Source organism: Octopus sinensis, linkage group LG11 (assembly GCF_006345805.1).
Source record: "Octopus sinensis linkage group LG11, ASM634580v1, whole genome shotgun sequence".
NCBI classification, from domain to species: domain Eukaryota; kingdom Metazoa; phylum Mollusca; class Cephalopoda; order Octopoda; family Octopodidae; genus Octopus; species Octopus sinensis.
This window is the reverse complement of record NC_043007.1, coordinates 5,860,459-5,875,198: the sequence shown is the minus strand read 5'-3', so window position 1 is coordinate 5,875,198 and position 14,740 is coordinate 5,860,459.

Sequence of the window (14,740 nt, the reverse complement as noted above, 5' to 3'; positions counted from 1 at the left end):
CTTTCTTAAGAACGATATCACATTTTTTGTATATTTCCTTAGGAAGAATAACCAGCTGTGGTCTGGCGCATAAGTTCTCATTCGCATAGTATGCCAAACTGTGAAAGACCATGCAAGAAAGCAGTAGGATCTTCCCTCGGAAAACATTCCAGAAGAACATTATTTCTGTCAGTGGAGTTACAGCACTGAAGATGTTATAATCGTTGTCTTTGGAGATATTGACGAAAAGATTATTTGCAGTTTAGATGCAAATATTTCCGTATTTATTTTAATAAATATACTTTGATTTATCTTCAAAATTGTCAACACTAGACTTCTGTTTGACGTGATCTTTCTCTCCTTGTTTCTAACACATCCGTTCTTTATACGTGTGCTTCTATAAGTGAGCATGTGTCTAGGTGTGCGCGCGGTTGTATTTATGTTTGATTATGACGCATTACTGTTTTAAATTTGCTTACGTAAAGGTGTGTGCATGTGTACCTTTACATATATAAGTGCTTACATACATATCTACATAAAGACATATAGACAAACACACATAAATAATACACTAAGAAGATGAAAGGCAAAGTCAACCTCTGTGGACACCCAGAAGGAACAGACGGACGAAATGCCGACGATCATTTTCTTCGGTGCGCTCACGATTCTGCCAGCATGCAATAATAATAATGCATTTTACTATAAGGCAGAAGACCCGAAATTATGGGGAAGCGGTGTAGTCGATCACATCAGTTCCAGTGCTCAACTAGAAGTTACTCTTCCTCCCCACTGAAAGGATTAAAGGAAAACTCGTCCTCGGTGGTGTTTGAACTCAGAACGTACAACAGAGAATATGCTGCTAAATGATATTTATCCGGGGGCAGCTAACGATTCTGCCAACACCCCGTTACAGTTCTGACATCAGACCCCTTCGTTGTTCTGACAGTTAATAAATTATCTCTGGAATAAAAGGATTTGTAAATGAAAATGTATGAAGGAAAAAATGCAGAGAAATACGTAAAGGAGCGCAGGACTCAGTATAGAGAAAGAAGGACTAGGAGAGAGTGCAATATAAGAATATATAACAACAGAACACATTGCCTACACACACTTTACTTGATAACAACAGAACACATTGCCTACACACACTTTACTTGTTCGGGTGAAAAGAAAAAAAGGAATGAAAATAGGAACATTGAAAAGAAGATATAACACTTTATTGTTTATTTATTGTTTTATTGTTCATATATATAAATATATAAATATATATATATATATATATATATAATATATATATATTTATCGTTTGTTAAAAATATTAATCCGAAAGTAGAAGAACACTCCAAGATTTAGAGGAGTACATATTAAAAGTGGGGAAGGCCGGTTTATGGGACTACCTTAGGTTACTCGTCTATAAAGGGCTTAAGTTTATGGCGCATTGCAGGATCTATATATGTATATATATATATATATATATATATATATATATATATATATACTCTTCTGTAGATTAATTAGTATAGTAACTGGGCAAAATATGTTAAAATTAAAATAGATAAAGGACTAATTCTCTGGTTGATCAGATCAGAAGCTGTTGATGCTTCTTCTGCAGTAGGTGATCCTGGTAGAGAAATGGTGTATTGAAAGCTCATTATGTGCTTTATGTTGTTCTCTCTTTCAAAGATAGCCATATCCATTCGTCGAGTTGATGCCAGCTTAGGGACGGACGCTATAGCATTGCGTGTATGTGGATACATCAAGAACTGAAAATGATTGAGTCCACCCACCGGAGAAGGGGGTTTGAAAGCTGTTGAAGGGAAAAAGAAAAGAAAAATGATTAGTGGCAGAAATTGAACTTATATAAACATATGCATATCTTATCATTTCTGCTACAAAAATCGAATGGCCACATCCGAGGTCTGTAACTACAAGACTTACCACCGTAACCCATAATGTATATGGGCTGAAGGTTTATGCTAAAATATTTACGTTGTCATAAAAACAGTTGAAGTTATCATTTTCACTGAGAAACAGAAATAAATGAATTTTGGTCGAAAGGAATGTTCATATTTGATTTTTGAACGTGGAAATTCAGTCTCCCAGACTCAAAACCTGTTCATCGACAGTTTCTCTCTATCAATGCTTAAAAAATTTAGGCATTGATGGAAACCTAAACAAAGGTGTTATGGATAAAGACAAAATGGCTGGAGAATATTACGTCTGACTTAGAAAAAATAAAGTAGGCGGATAAGAGTATCCGATGAGGAGATTTGCAGTATGAGTAATGATACACCAGCATTGGGGATAGTTGACTGGTCTGTAAAGAAAATCCTTTGCAGAGACATTAAAGCCAGTCGTGACATCAACAGGAAACTTACACAGAAACAGTGATAGAGACAAACGTGGTCGAGGCTTGAGATCAGTGCAGATGGCGTTCGAATGGCCGTAGACTGTCTCTCTCTCTCTCTCTCTCACCTCCTCTCTCTACCTCTCTCTCTCTCTTCCTCTCTCTACCTCTTTTACTCTCTCACTCACTTAATCATTTCCCCTCAGAGTGCCCCTGTTAAACAACAGCAGCAAAAATGCATGCATAAACCTAGTGCTGAAAGAACGAAGGGGACAATATCCTAGGTGTCGGCAGTAAACCCTTCAGGAAGCACCCACTTCCTGATGATCTCCAGTACAACCCGAAGCAGTCGGACTAACATAGTGCAAAGTAAACCCGAATGTGATCCCTTTGCTCTACGCCTTCACTACCGCCATCCATTCATTTCTCTTTGCTCACTAGGCACGTCATCTGTTGGTGAAGTATTATTTCTATTTTCTCATTTCCTTTTCATCTCTTCAATTTCCATGTCTGTTAACCACTCTTTGGCTCCTATTGCACTTGCCTGCTCACTTATTTCGAAGAGTCCTATTTCATTCACTTTCGCTTTCATTCGCGTTCGGAATCCCCTTCTACTGGGTTCACGCCTGATTCGGCATTCAATCACCGTTCGGTTTGCCTCCTCATCCCATCACCTTCTCTGCTTCTGGCTTTGTGTACAAGTAGTCTCCGGATGACGACCGGGCCTGCGCCACTCAACCACAAGTTCGCTATCTTTCGTTATTATATCACCAGATATTTAAGGATCTACGCCAGCATTTCCTTTTCACTTGTCCGTTGTAATTTGATCCTGGCGATTGTAGGATCGCTCTCCTTATTCCCCACATTACACGTCTTTCCCTTCCAAGTATTCGTTCTCGCTTTCTCGTTCTTTTCCCTTTTCATCCTTTCTCCTATCCCCCTCTTCTTCTCCCTCCTCCCCCACCTTCTTTTTCTTCTACTCTCTTCTTCTCCTCCTCCTACACACACATGCACATACGTACAAAAATATGTGTGTGTGTGTGTGTGTGTGTATAGAATATTTGTTGTTTAGTTAATATTTAGCATTCAATCGTCAATAAATCTACTCAGAAAGAATCCTCCTCCTCTCCGCCCAAAATAGAATCTGTTGTTACTTCATCGAATCAGCGAAAACTTAATTCTTACAACCTAAATATGTATAATCATAGCATAAAGTCAATGCAGCGGCAACACTAACACCGAACGGGACAGCACATGTAGCACACCCGTACGACTAACAGTGTAACCAGCATAAACCAGGATACGAACCACCCCGCTTCCGAGGAAGCCCGGAGTACGGCGAAAACGGATGTTAATACTACTAGCACTACTACTACTAATAATAATAATGATGATGATAATAGTAATAATAATAATGATAATAATAATAATAGAGAACCCACGTTCGAAATTCCCCCAAGACACCTGATGAAGGCTGAGGGTATATCAGCAGAAACGTCATATTTTAACAACAAACAAAATGAGGGCAAATATCCATCGAATGTAAATAATGTAAATAACGTAGTGAAAATAGTACTTACGTATTGCGTCGCGTGATGCTGGTATTATGCCTTTTAGCAGGGTTGTGCGCTGAAATTATAATATATATATATATATTATGAAATATACTTATGTATTATATGTATGTATGCATGCATGTATGTTTCTATGTATGTATTAGTAGATTCGTACCTTTTATCCATGTATTCTCATGCTTTTAGTTACTTATCTAGGCTTGTACATATACAGGTGTAGGACAAAATAGTGGAAACGCCTAGCATCATAGCATCATAATTTTGAAATATCTGTAAAACCGTCAAAGACTTCTTTATATTTATGTTTTTTTTGTATTTATTATTAGTGTTGCTTAATATTTTTTGCTAAAATTGCTGTTTCTTTTGAGATGTCATCAGAAAAAGGTAATTGAAATTCATTAAAATGACAGATGTATCGGACTTTCAAAGAGGTCAAATTGTTGGTGCCTACATGGCAGGCGCTAGCATAACGAAAGCAGCCGAAATGTTTGATGTCTCAAGAAGTACTGCCTCGTAAATAATGACAGCCTTTGAGAAAGAGGAAAAGAACATCCTCGCCGAAACCAAACACCGGGCGAAAACCAAATCTTTCAGACTTTATTAATGTTCCGTGAATTGTCAGAATAGCTTTCAAAAGCACAGCTCTTAAAATTACTGCCGAGCTTTATGACCGCCTCGAGAACCCTGTTTCTACAAAAACCGGATTTCACGCCAGGTCTACAGCCAAGAAACCACTACTTTCAAAAACAAATGTTGCAAAGTGTTTAGAGTGGAGTAACAGCCTACAGAATTGATCCCTAGAACAGTGGAAGAATGTTACTTTCTCCGACGAATCATCCTTTACCGTATTTCCACCAACCGAGTAGACATGTGGAGACAGCCAAAATAATCATTGACCCAAACTGCCATCTTCGAACAGTTAAACATGGAGGAAGATTTCTGATGACTTGGGACGGGGCTATATCTTGTAAATCTGCCGGCCTAATGGTTTCCCTTCAAGTAAAAATTAATACTCAAGACTATTTAAGCATTTTATCTGATCAAATTCATTCTATGGTTTCAGAGAAGTTTCGTGAGGGAAACGCAAACTATCAGGAAGATAATGCATCGATCCACACAGCTAAAGTTGTTACTGAATGACACAATGAACATTCTAGTGAAGTTGAACATCTTATCTGGCCACCACAGTCCCCAGATCTCAATATATATATATATATATATATATATATGATATATATATATATATATATATATATATATATATATATATATATATATATGTATATATATATATATGAGGTTGTTGTCAACAGTCACTCCCAGGTCTCTGATATTATCATACGCTGTGAGCGGGTCACCTGTAGGAAGATAATATGGTTGTTTTAGCATAGTAATTCTTCCAAAGTGCATAATCTCAGATTATCTCTCGTTTAGTTGCATTTTGTTTTTGTCTGCTCATTGACTTCCAGCATGTAGATCAGACTGGAATTCAGTTTGGTCTTCTCCGTTGATAAGTTTATGGAGCTTAGAGTTGTCGGCGAATATTTTCACTTTGCTGTCCTTTATTACGCCTGAAATGTCGTTTATATAGACTAGAAACAGATGCGGGTTCAGGAAACCGCCGGTGTTTCTCAAGGCCCAAATAATTATATACATAAACAAAATATAATAAATTAAATTGAATTAGATAAATGCAAATCAAAAAAGAAATGAGAAAGTAAGTAGATAAAAAAAAATAAATAAATTAAATTAAATTAAATTAAACGAACGTGAATAAACAGGGGATACTGATAATGCAGGTTCGATACACGCTGCCTCCCACACACACATACGAATGGGAATGTGTATGCCTGTTTGCTTGTATGCGTGTGTGCATGTGTGTGGTGCGTTCGAATTTGTGAAATTATCTATGCATTTTGGTGCTAAAATTGACAGTTGCATGCACGAATGCACACATCTGCATAAAAAGATACGTTTCATAAAAATATCTATCATACTTACATTGATATGTGTCCTCATCCAATGCGGGTAGACTATATTAGCTTCCTTGTATGCCTCTGGATGAAACAGGCCCAGTAAATAAAATTCTGCTTTCAGACTTGCATTTGGCTAATAAAACACAAAAGTTTTTTTTTTTAATTAGGAGGAATTTATTATATTAAATCATACATACACACACGTGAACATATTAGGAATTTGGCATGCGCATATATATATATATATATATATATATATATATATATATATATATATATATATATCATAAATAATTATATAACGTAATGTTTTAAATATATATATATATATATATATATATATAGAAGGTTTGGAGATGATGTACAGGTATTTTAGAAGAAACGAGGTACCCAGAAATTCGGATGGTTTTGTAGTTACAGATATTTATTTGTATATTATATGTTTTTATACATCATATAACTTACATCATATATCCTACATATTAGCGCTTTCGTCCATTTTGGTGGGGTTTTCAAATTGAACTAAGTTCTTGTGGAAAGATTTCGACCATTTTATAGTGTTATTGAGTGTGTATGTATGGTTAAGATGTTGCTCAGAAGATTTACCAATCCTGATTTCACTTGCTAGATGTTGTGGAGCGTTTTGTTCTTGAGGAGAATATTTCACCTCACGTTACACTGCGATCACTTCGACACCTTCCACGTGGCACACTGTGACCCTATTCAGACAACATCGATTTGAGTAAATGCATGGCACAGAAATATCTTATCTCTATAAACAAATCATTTGTTCCGGTCGCTCGCCCGAACCCGAATACTCATACGTCGTCTTCAATGGGAAGGCACGCTGGCAAAACACTATTCTTCTATGTTCACTATGAAACGTCCCTGTTTGAAGGTGAACTCTGATCCCTCAATTAAATTGACGAATATCCTACAGTTAGATTGTCGGCATTTTTTTACTGACAGCTTCAGTGTTGTTGAACGTTTTCGGGCTTGTGTTAGTAGACTTTTCATAGATTTGGGCTGTCTCTTGCTTTTTATGATGGCGTGTTTGGAGGATTAAATTCATTTTGTGGTCCTTTTTTAGCAAGGGGGGGGGGTGAAAGATGGTGTTGAAGGCTTCATTGTTAAGAGAGTTGTGTGAGAAAAGATGTATGGTAGGGCTTTTGGTTGTAAATCCTTCTTAAATTTGTTGAGTTGAAGGGCACGTTGAAGCATATGTCAATTAGTGAAGGTGGGTAGTTTCTGGTGATGAGTGTATCATTTAGTTCATATCGTCGTGTGTCCCTGGTACTTGCATTAGAAACTAATGTTACATATCCTTTGTGTTAGGTTGAAGGGGATATCCATTCTGGCGTGTCGGTCAGCAATGAAGTAATTGTCATTGGGGTACGAGAGAATATAGCTGACCTTCTGGCAGTTACTACCAGCTCATTCAAAGACCTAGGCTGTGTTCCCCGAAGGGTGCTCTCCGCCTTGGTCGATCAGGTCCAAAACTCAGACTAATCAGGCTGTCTTTTTCAAACTCTTCTGAGACATTTTCATACCTTTTAGCTTCTGATAAAGTTAGGCGTGAAAATAGGATTACCTTTAGAATAGGCTCTGGCCTACCACCTGATGTACATCCAAAGCTACGTGATGTGGCTTCCTTAAATATCAACTTAGCACAACATGAAAGCTTCAGCGTACACGACCATGGGTTGTATATTAAGGATGGTGAAACATAGGGAAGAGATACGAGCTGGTGTGAACACACAGTGACCACAACAGTTGGCAATGAAAAGACTGTCGAGACTGTCGGGAAAAAATAGGAACGACCCGCCATTCTCTTCACATCGTAGTAAACTGAAATCAAGGTACAAACTGTTGTCCTTGAATGCTCATAACTTGTGCAACAAAGTACATCTTACGCCAAAGGTATCGACCCCGATTTCATTACAATCAAAGAAATATGGACACATGCCTAACTGTGTGAAGCGGGGTTCAGCATAGCTGGCTACAACCTATTTCGCAAAGACCGCATTAATCGTTGTGGTGGTGGTGTGATAAAGAAGGCAACGTTCACTAAAGTAGGCAACTTGAATTTGAATATGCATTCCATGATTGATATCAGCCGTTTAGACCTTAACATATCATCTTCAGAGATCATCATATCTTCATTCCCTTTTTTCTCTCCATATTCCCTATTTTTCTACAGCAACTCGAACTCTGATATTTTTTCTGATGAAGGGATATCCATAATATTCCAGAAACAGCAGTAAGACTATTTCATAATAAATGTCCTGAAAACATCTCACAGTCTTGGGTTGGTTATCCCATTCTGTCTAATATCACCGTGATCATCGCTGGTCACAATGCGCTTCGCATTGTCTTAGTCTTCAAATAACGCCACCCCACTGGCTAAGCGAGCAGACCAACAGAAGAAAGAGTTTGAGAAAGTTGTGGCGAAAGAGTACAGCAGGGGTCGCCACCATTCCCCGCCGGAGCTTCGCAGAGCTTTAGTTGTTTTCGCTCAATAAACACTCATACCGCCCGGTCTGGGAAACGAAACCGCGATCTTCCGCGAGTCCACTGCCCAAACCACTAGGCCATTGCGCCTCCACCTGTCTAATATATATATATATATATATATATATATATATATATATATATATATATATATATATATATATATATATATATATATATATACATATATATATATATATACATATATATATACGGATACATATATACATATACTGACACACACAGCAACACATGTATATATTTTTTAAAATATATATATAGAAAGAGGGGGGATACAGAGAGAAAGGTGGGTAAATAAATAACCCATGCTAGCATGGAAATGTACCCGTCACTTGATATACTTATCTGTACTTGTTACGATTATGTTCGGGTCTTGAAACCCATAATAGTTTTTAGGGACACCAGTGAAACGCCGATCGCCGTGCAACATCAGAGTAAGTCACTCTTTTGCGCCCGCCCTTCTTGCACCCACCGAAAGAACTGAATTTATCATTGTGAACTATGAAAGCGTTCGCCAATGTTACAGTGTCACCAGTGTCAAAGCAGAGATTTGTTTTTACCCTCAAATACCTATTCGTTTGCTACACGTATTGAATCATTTCATAAAAGCTAAATGTCTTTGCCAAAGACATCAAATGGTGATTGTGATAACTAACAATATCTTGACTGCTTAGCACGGCCAGCTTGCAGAAACGTTAGCACGCCGGGCGAAATGCCTGGTGGTATTTCATCTGTCTTAAGAAGATGAGAAGTTGCAGTATCCCACTCCAGTTCAAATCAACAAACGTTTTTAAGAAGTATGATCAGCCGTGCCATCCTGGACGAGAGGAAGACACCATTGGACAGTGGCTTTTCATTTACAGAAAGAAGCAACCTAGAGCAGTGAGCATAACCACATGAAATGTCTCGGCATTTTGCAATGATGTCGTTTAATTAAAGACGACAAATAATGAAGGTTAGTGACCAGCGTAACACCTTCAAGGTCGTGTTTAGTTCTATGACTGAAGTAGAACTTAAGTCCATTTCACAACAAAATCGTACGATGATGACAACTGAATTCCAGGTGCTGGTTGCACCTCAAGCTGTTTCAGTGTAGAAGAGTTTGACGAAATACAGCTGGTGACCCAGAGCAGGAAGTGAAAACACTACACTTGCGGAAATAGTTAATGTCTGCATCACGCGGTTATGCAGAACCACCTGACTACAGGGTCATATTTCAGGAAATACGAGACCAGATTGTAGTGTATGCACTTTCGATTTTACTCTGCTGCTCAAAGCGACCAAATGGACCTTGGTCTCTTTCGGTACAACAGGGGTTAAGAAGCACCGTCTGCTCCGGACAAGCTCTACCGATTCTGGAGTCTTGGCAATGTCGGGCGTGTCCTAGAAACATCAAGCACTTATTTATTCTGTATTCCTCTTTTTCCTGATTTGTGAGTTTCTATCGAATGTATGCCATCACATGTAAAACAGATTCGGCCGTCATCCCAGTCTATAAGGTAAGATCGGCCCACTGCTTTCTATTAACAAGAAAAGGCGACTAACCTACTTCTACTAAATGGCTATGGTAAAGAAAGTTGTGTTGGACGCGGTTAAAAGGATTTGGTTAAGGATGTTCTCGAACAATGCCCACATCAAATGCTTAAAGTACACAGTTGAAGGGAGGAGGAAATCACTCTCCTCCGTTGTCTTTACAAAATATAAACACAGCGAGTCTGATGAGGCGAAATGAACCCATTTTGACTTGACGACTCTAAACAAAAGACAACAAACTACGAGTGCGCACTTAACATTTGATGCGCGTCACCCAGAGTTTCGTGGAAGATACTCCGAGTTAATCAAGAGGAATTACTTCTTACTTGCCACCTTATCGTGTTGACATTTTGCACTCGTCATTTTTGTAGATTTCTGCTCTTTTTACCCGAAATAATTCTCCTATTGTTTTTGTTAATTGTATTTTCATTGTTAACAACATTTTGGGCCCTTGTCACCAATAACAGAAATTGTTACACATTGGCAGAATTTTTAGAGCAAAGGTAAAAATATGTTTCGTGCAATCTTTTTCGGCTCTTCACCCCGCCAGGGTTAACTTAGCCTTTCATTCCCTTGGGTGTCGAAATGAAAGAAAGCAGCTGTCAAGTAGTGGAATTTGTGGCATCTACTTATCACCTCATCTTAAAACTGCTGGCGCCGAACTAGCAGAATTGTTAAAGCATCGAGAAACATGCTTTCCAACTATTTACATTCAAATCCCCCACACAGGGTCAACTTTGCGTTTCAGCCTTTCCAGATCGATAAGATAAAGAAGCAATCAAGCAAGGGGACAATGGTATCAACTCATCGTCTTTTCACTAATTGATGGCCTAAATCAGACAAAATGCTAGTATTATTCATAGATAACCTACCGGAACATTCAATGTTGGCGGTTTCTTTACATCAGCTACACTAAGGTCGACATTACATTTTTTGTATATATTCTTAGGAAGAAGAATCAGCTGTGTCCCGGCGCATAAGTTCTCATTCGCATTGTATGCCAAACTGTGAAAGACCATGCAAGAAAGCAGTAGGATCTTCCCTCGGAAAACATTCCAGAAGAACATTATTTCTGTCAATGGAGTTACAGCACTGAAGATGTTATAATCGTTGTCTTTGGAGATATTGACGAAAAGATTATTTGCAGTTTAGATGCAAATATTTCCGTATTTATTTTAATAAATATACTTTGATTTATCTTCAAAATTGTCAACACTAGACTTCTGTTTGACGTGATCTTTCTCTCCTTGTTTCTAACACATCCGTTCTTTATACGTGTGCTTCTACAAGTGAGCATGCGTCTAAGTGTGCGCGCGGTTGTATTTATGTTTGATTATGACGCATTACTGTTTTAAATTTGCTTACGTGAAGGTGTGTGCATGTGTACCTTTACATATATAAGTACTTACAAACATATCTACATAAAGACATATAAACAAACACGCATATATAATACACGCAAACGCACACACGCACACATGTAAACACACACACATATATATTTACATGTATGTATGTATATATATATATATATATATATATATATTAAAATATATATACATATACATATACATATATATATATATATATATATATATATATATGCATATACATATATATATATCTATACATATATATATACATATACATATATATGCATATACATATATATGCACACACACACATATATATATATTTATATGCATATATATGTGCATGTGTGTGTGTGTGTATGTACATATACATATGGCTGTATTGTGCATGAGAGATGCCTTTCTCTATGCAGAAACTGCAGCATCTACTCAAAAGATTCCAAAATATAGCAATGTTAGTAACACTTCTCTATCGTTAGCTCGTTAGCAGGTATTTCAGAGTCACAAGCATTTCGTCCCTCAGCATTTACGCTTCGCCCGAGTGCGTGATCGAGGACCGAACTAGTTTTCCCCTACCGAAGATAGTCACCTTCAGCTAGTTCTAGGTTCTGGGACTGTCTCCTTCATGGCTTTCTTTAGTTGTCTGTGTTTCAGACCTATCTTCTGCAGATCATAGTGCACTGCTTTAGCTGAAAATCTGCGGTTGCCGACTTCAATGGAAATGAGGCCGCATGTCATCCCTTGACAAAGGCCTTGTTAACTAAGTTTTCTTTACGTGGTGAGAAATATAGAGTATGTCCTCCCTTCGGTGGTGGTGTTTATTAGCCTTCATTCTTTGAAGATCAGTCGACTTGACAATTTCTGCAAGGGCCTCGTCATATCATCACTTAAATTGACCTTCTCTCAGTGCCTTGGGGTATCCTGGCAAAATGTTGTTCAGTGTACAACGATTTATTTACCCTTTATTTTAAGGTTATTTGCTGTTGGCAAAAAGTCAGCTACAGCACGAAGGAGGAAGGAGAATGTTCTCTGGCCAGTGATCCAGGGTTCCTTCCAGGACAGAACGTGTCTGTTTCCACTGCATCTGTTGACCCTGGTGGGCAAGCCCTACTGCCTTCAACCGGCGATTCTCAGCTGTCGAATCACGAATCCTTTGCACTATGAGCCCTCAATTGTTCCTGGTATTGGTGTATTTATATGTGTGGGAAGATGCGTGTGTATGTATATGTAAGTATGTATGAAGTGAGGTTGTATGAAGAATTCTATAATACGATTAAAACTGAAAAATCCGCCATAGAAAACTCGTCTGATTCAATTTGCAGACGAAGGAATAAAGCAAAACAAAAACAGGCGCCTCCGCTTACACGTCTATGAAACGATACACTCTGTCGCAAAGGAAAGGTTTTAGCTGACCAGATTTTGTCAAAATTATTAGTTAATTAGCTGTGTTCAGATCATGGTAATCCAGCAGAAAATATATTACAAGCTTATACTTTATCTTGTTTCAAACAAGAATACATTTTTTACTTCTTAAAAAGATTATTACTAAACACATGTCTCTAAACACATATAATACGTGTGTACATATATGTTTCAGTGGAAAAATATATATGTATGTATATATATATATATATATTTGTGCGAGTGTGTATGTATGTATATATGTGTGTATGTATGTATGTATGTATGTATGTATGTATGTATGTATGTATTTATGTATGTATATATATATATATATATATATATATATATAAATAATAAATATTAGGGAATAAATCCAAATTTACAGGGAAAAAATCAGATTTATGATTAAATCGATTTTATAGTAAAATATTATAAAATATTATTCGAGACAAAACCACTATTTTGCAAAACCAACAAGGAAAGACTTAATTAATACATAAAATTTTAATAAATAGTCAAAACTATTTATTAAAATTTTATGTATTAATTAAGTCTTTCCTTGTTGGTTTTGCAAAATAGTGGTTTTGTCTCGAATAATATTTTATATATATATATATATATATATATATATATATATATATATATATATATATATATATATATATATGTTCCTCATGTGTATGCCGTTTCGTTCTGACACAACTGAAATAACTTTAAGATATATTGATTTTACAGATTGCAAAATTACTCTTCTTACTACTTTCTCATACCTCTGTTTATATTTCATTTAATATGAATAATATAACGCATCTAATATTATTAATAATAATTGATTATTGTGTATGCTTATAAATATAAATATCTATGTACATTTAAGTGTATATATAAGTATTTATGTATATTTATAAATGTATGCATATGTCTATGTATATGTATAAGTATTTAAATGTGTGTGTATTTTTTATTTATTTTATATTTATATTTATTTATAACTTAACCTTATGTACTTCATAAAATCTTTGATGAAGCCTAGAGAAACACCCAAGTACTTCAATATCATCTACTTATTACTTCAGTCTACTGGAAGAATAAAGGTAGAATGAGGTATTTTTTACCTCTTGGCTGAAACAGCTGTGAGCTATTTTCCCAATTTATATTCCTGTATATTATATTTTATAATTACTGGTATCATTTTAAACGTAAAGCATAATATGCAAAGCATAATACACACTTATATGTATGTGTACGTATGTACATAATTATTACACATGCGCACACACACACATACATACATACACACACACACACATATATATATATATATATGTATGTATGTATCTGTGTATATATATATATATATATATGCGTGTGTATGTGTGTGTGTATATGTATATGTATATATATAGAAAGAAAGAAAAAAGAATGAAAGAGAGGGATAGAAAGAGAGGGATTGAAAGGGAGGGTTTGTGTGTGTGTGTGTGTGTGTTTAGATTCTTACAGTGGAAAATTAAAGGAACCGACTAAATTAAAAATACGTCACGTGCAATTCTTTCGACTAATTTGACAGGTAAATTAAACGTTTACAGTAAAATAAAATAAATGCTAAAATAATCCAAATAAACTCGTCACTGATGTTGAACGATAAATACAATTTAGAGTTACCTCCCTTAGTACTTTTTCGTGAAATCCATCATTTCACAAATGGCGTTATATTAAAGTTTGTTTTTGTAAAGAAGCATAACGCCTAAAAACGCACGGCTTCAAATACCTCCTTTTTCCATAATTATAGGAGACTTGTTATAAAAGAAATATTCAGACGATATCTCTTTTAGTTCCATATTTTTTTCTTTTTCTCAGATGACACAAGGCAACAGTTATGGCACTTTTTCTCCCAGGGCCTGACTCTGGAGGGAGTTATCCTAATGAAGGAAGAATGGCTCGATGGAATATATTCTATCAAGCCATTTATATTTTATTTTAATTGTCGTTATCGTCGTCGATCTTATAAGCATCATCATTATC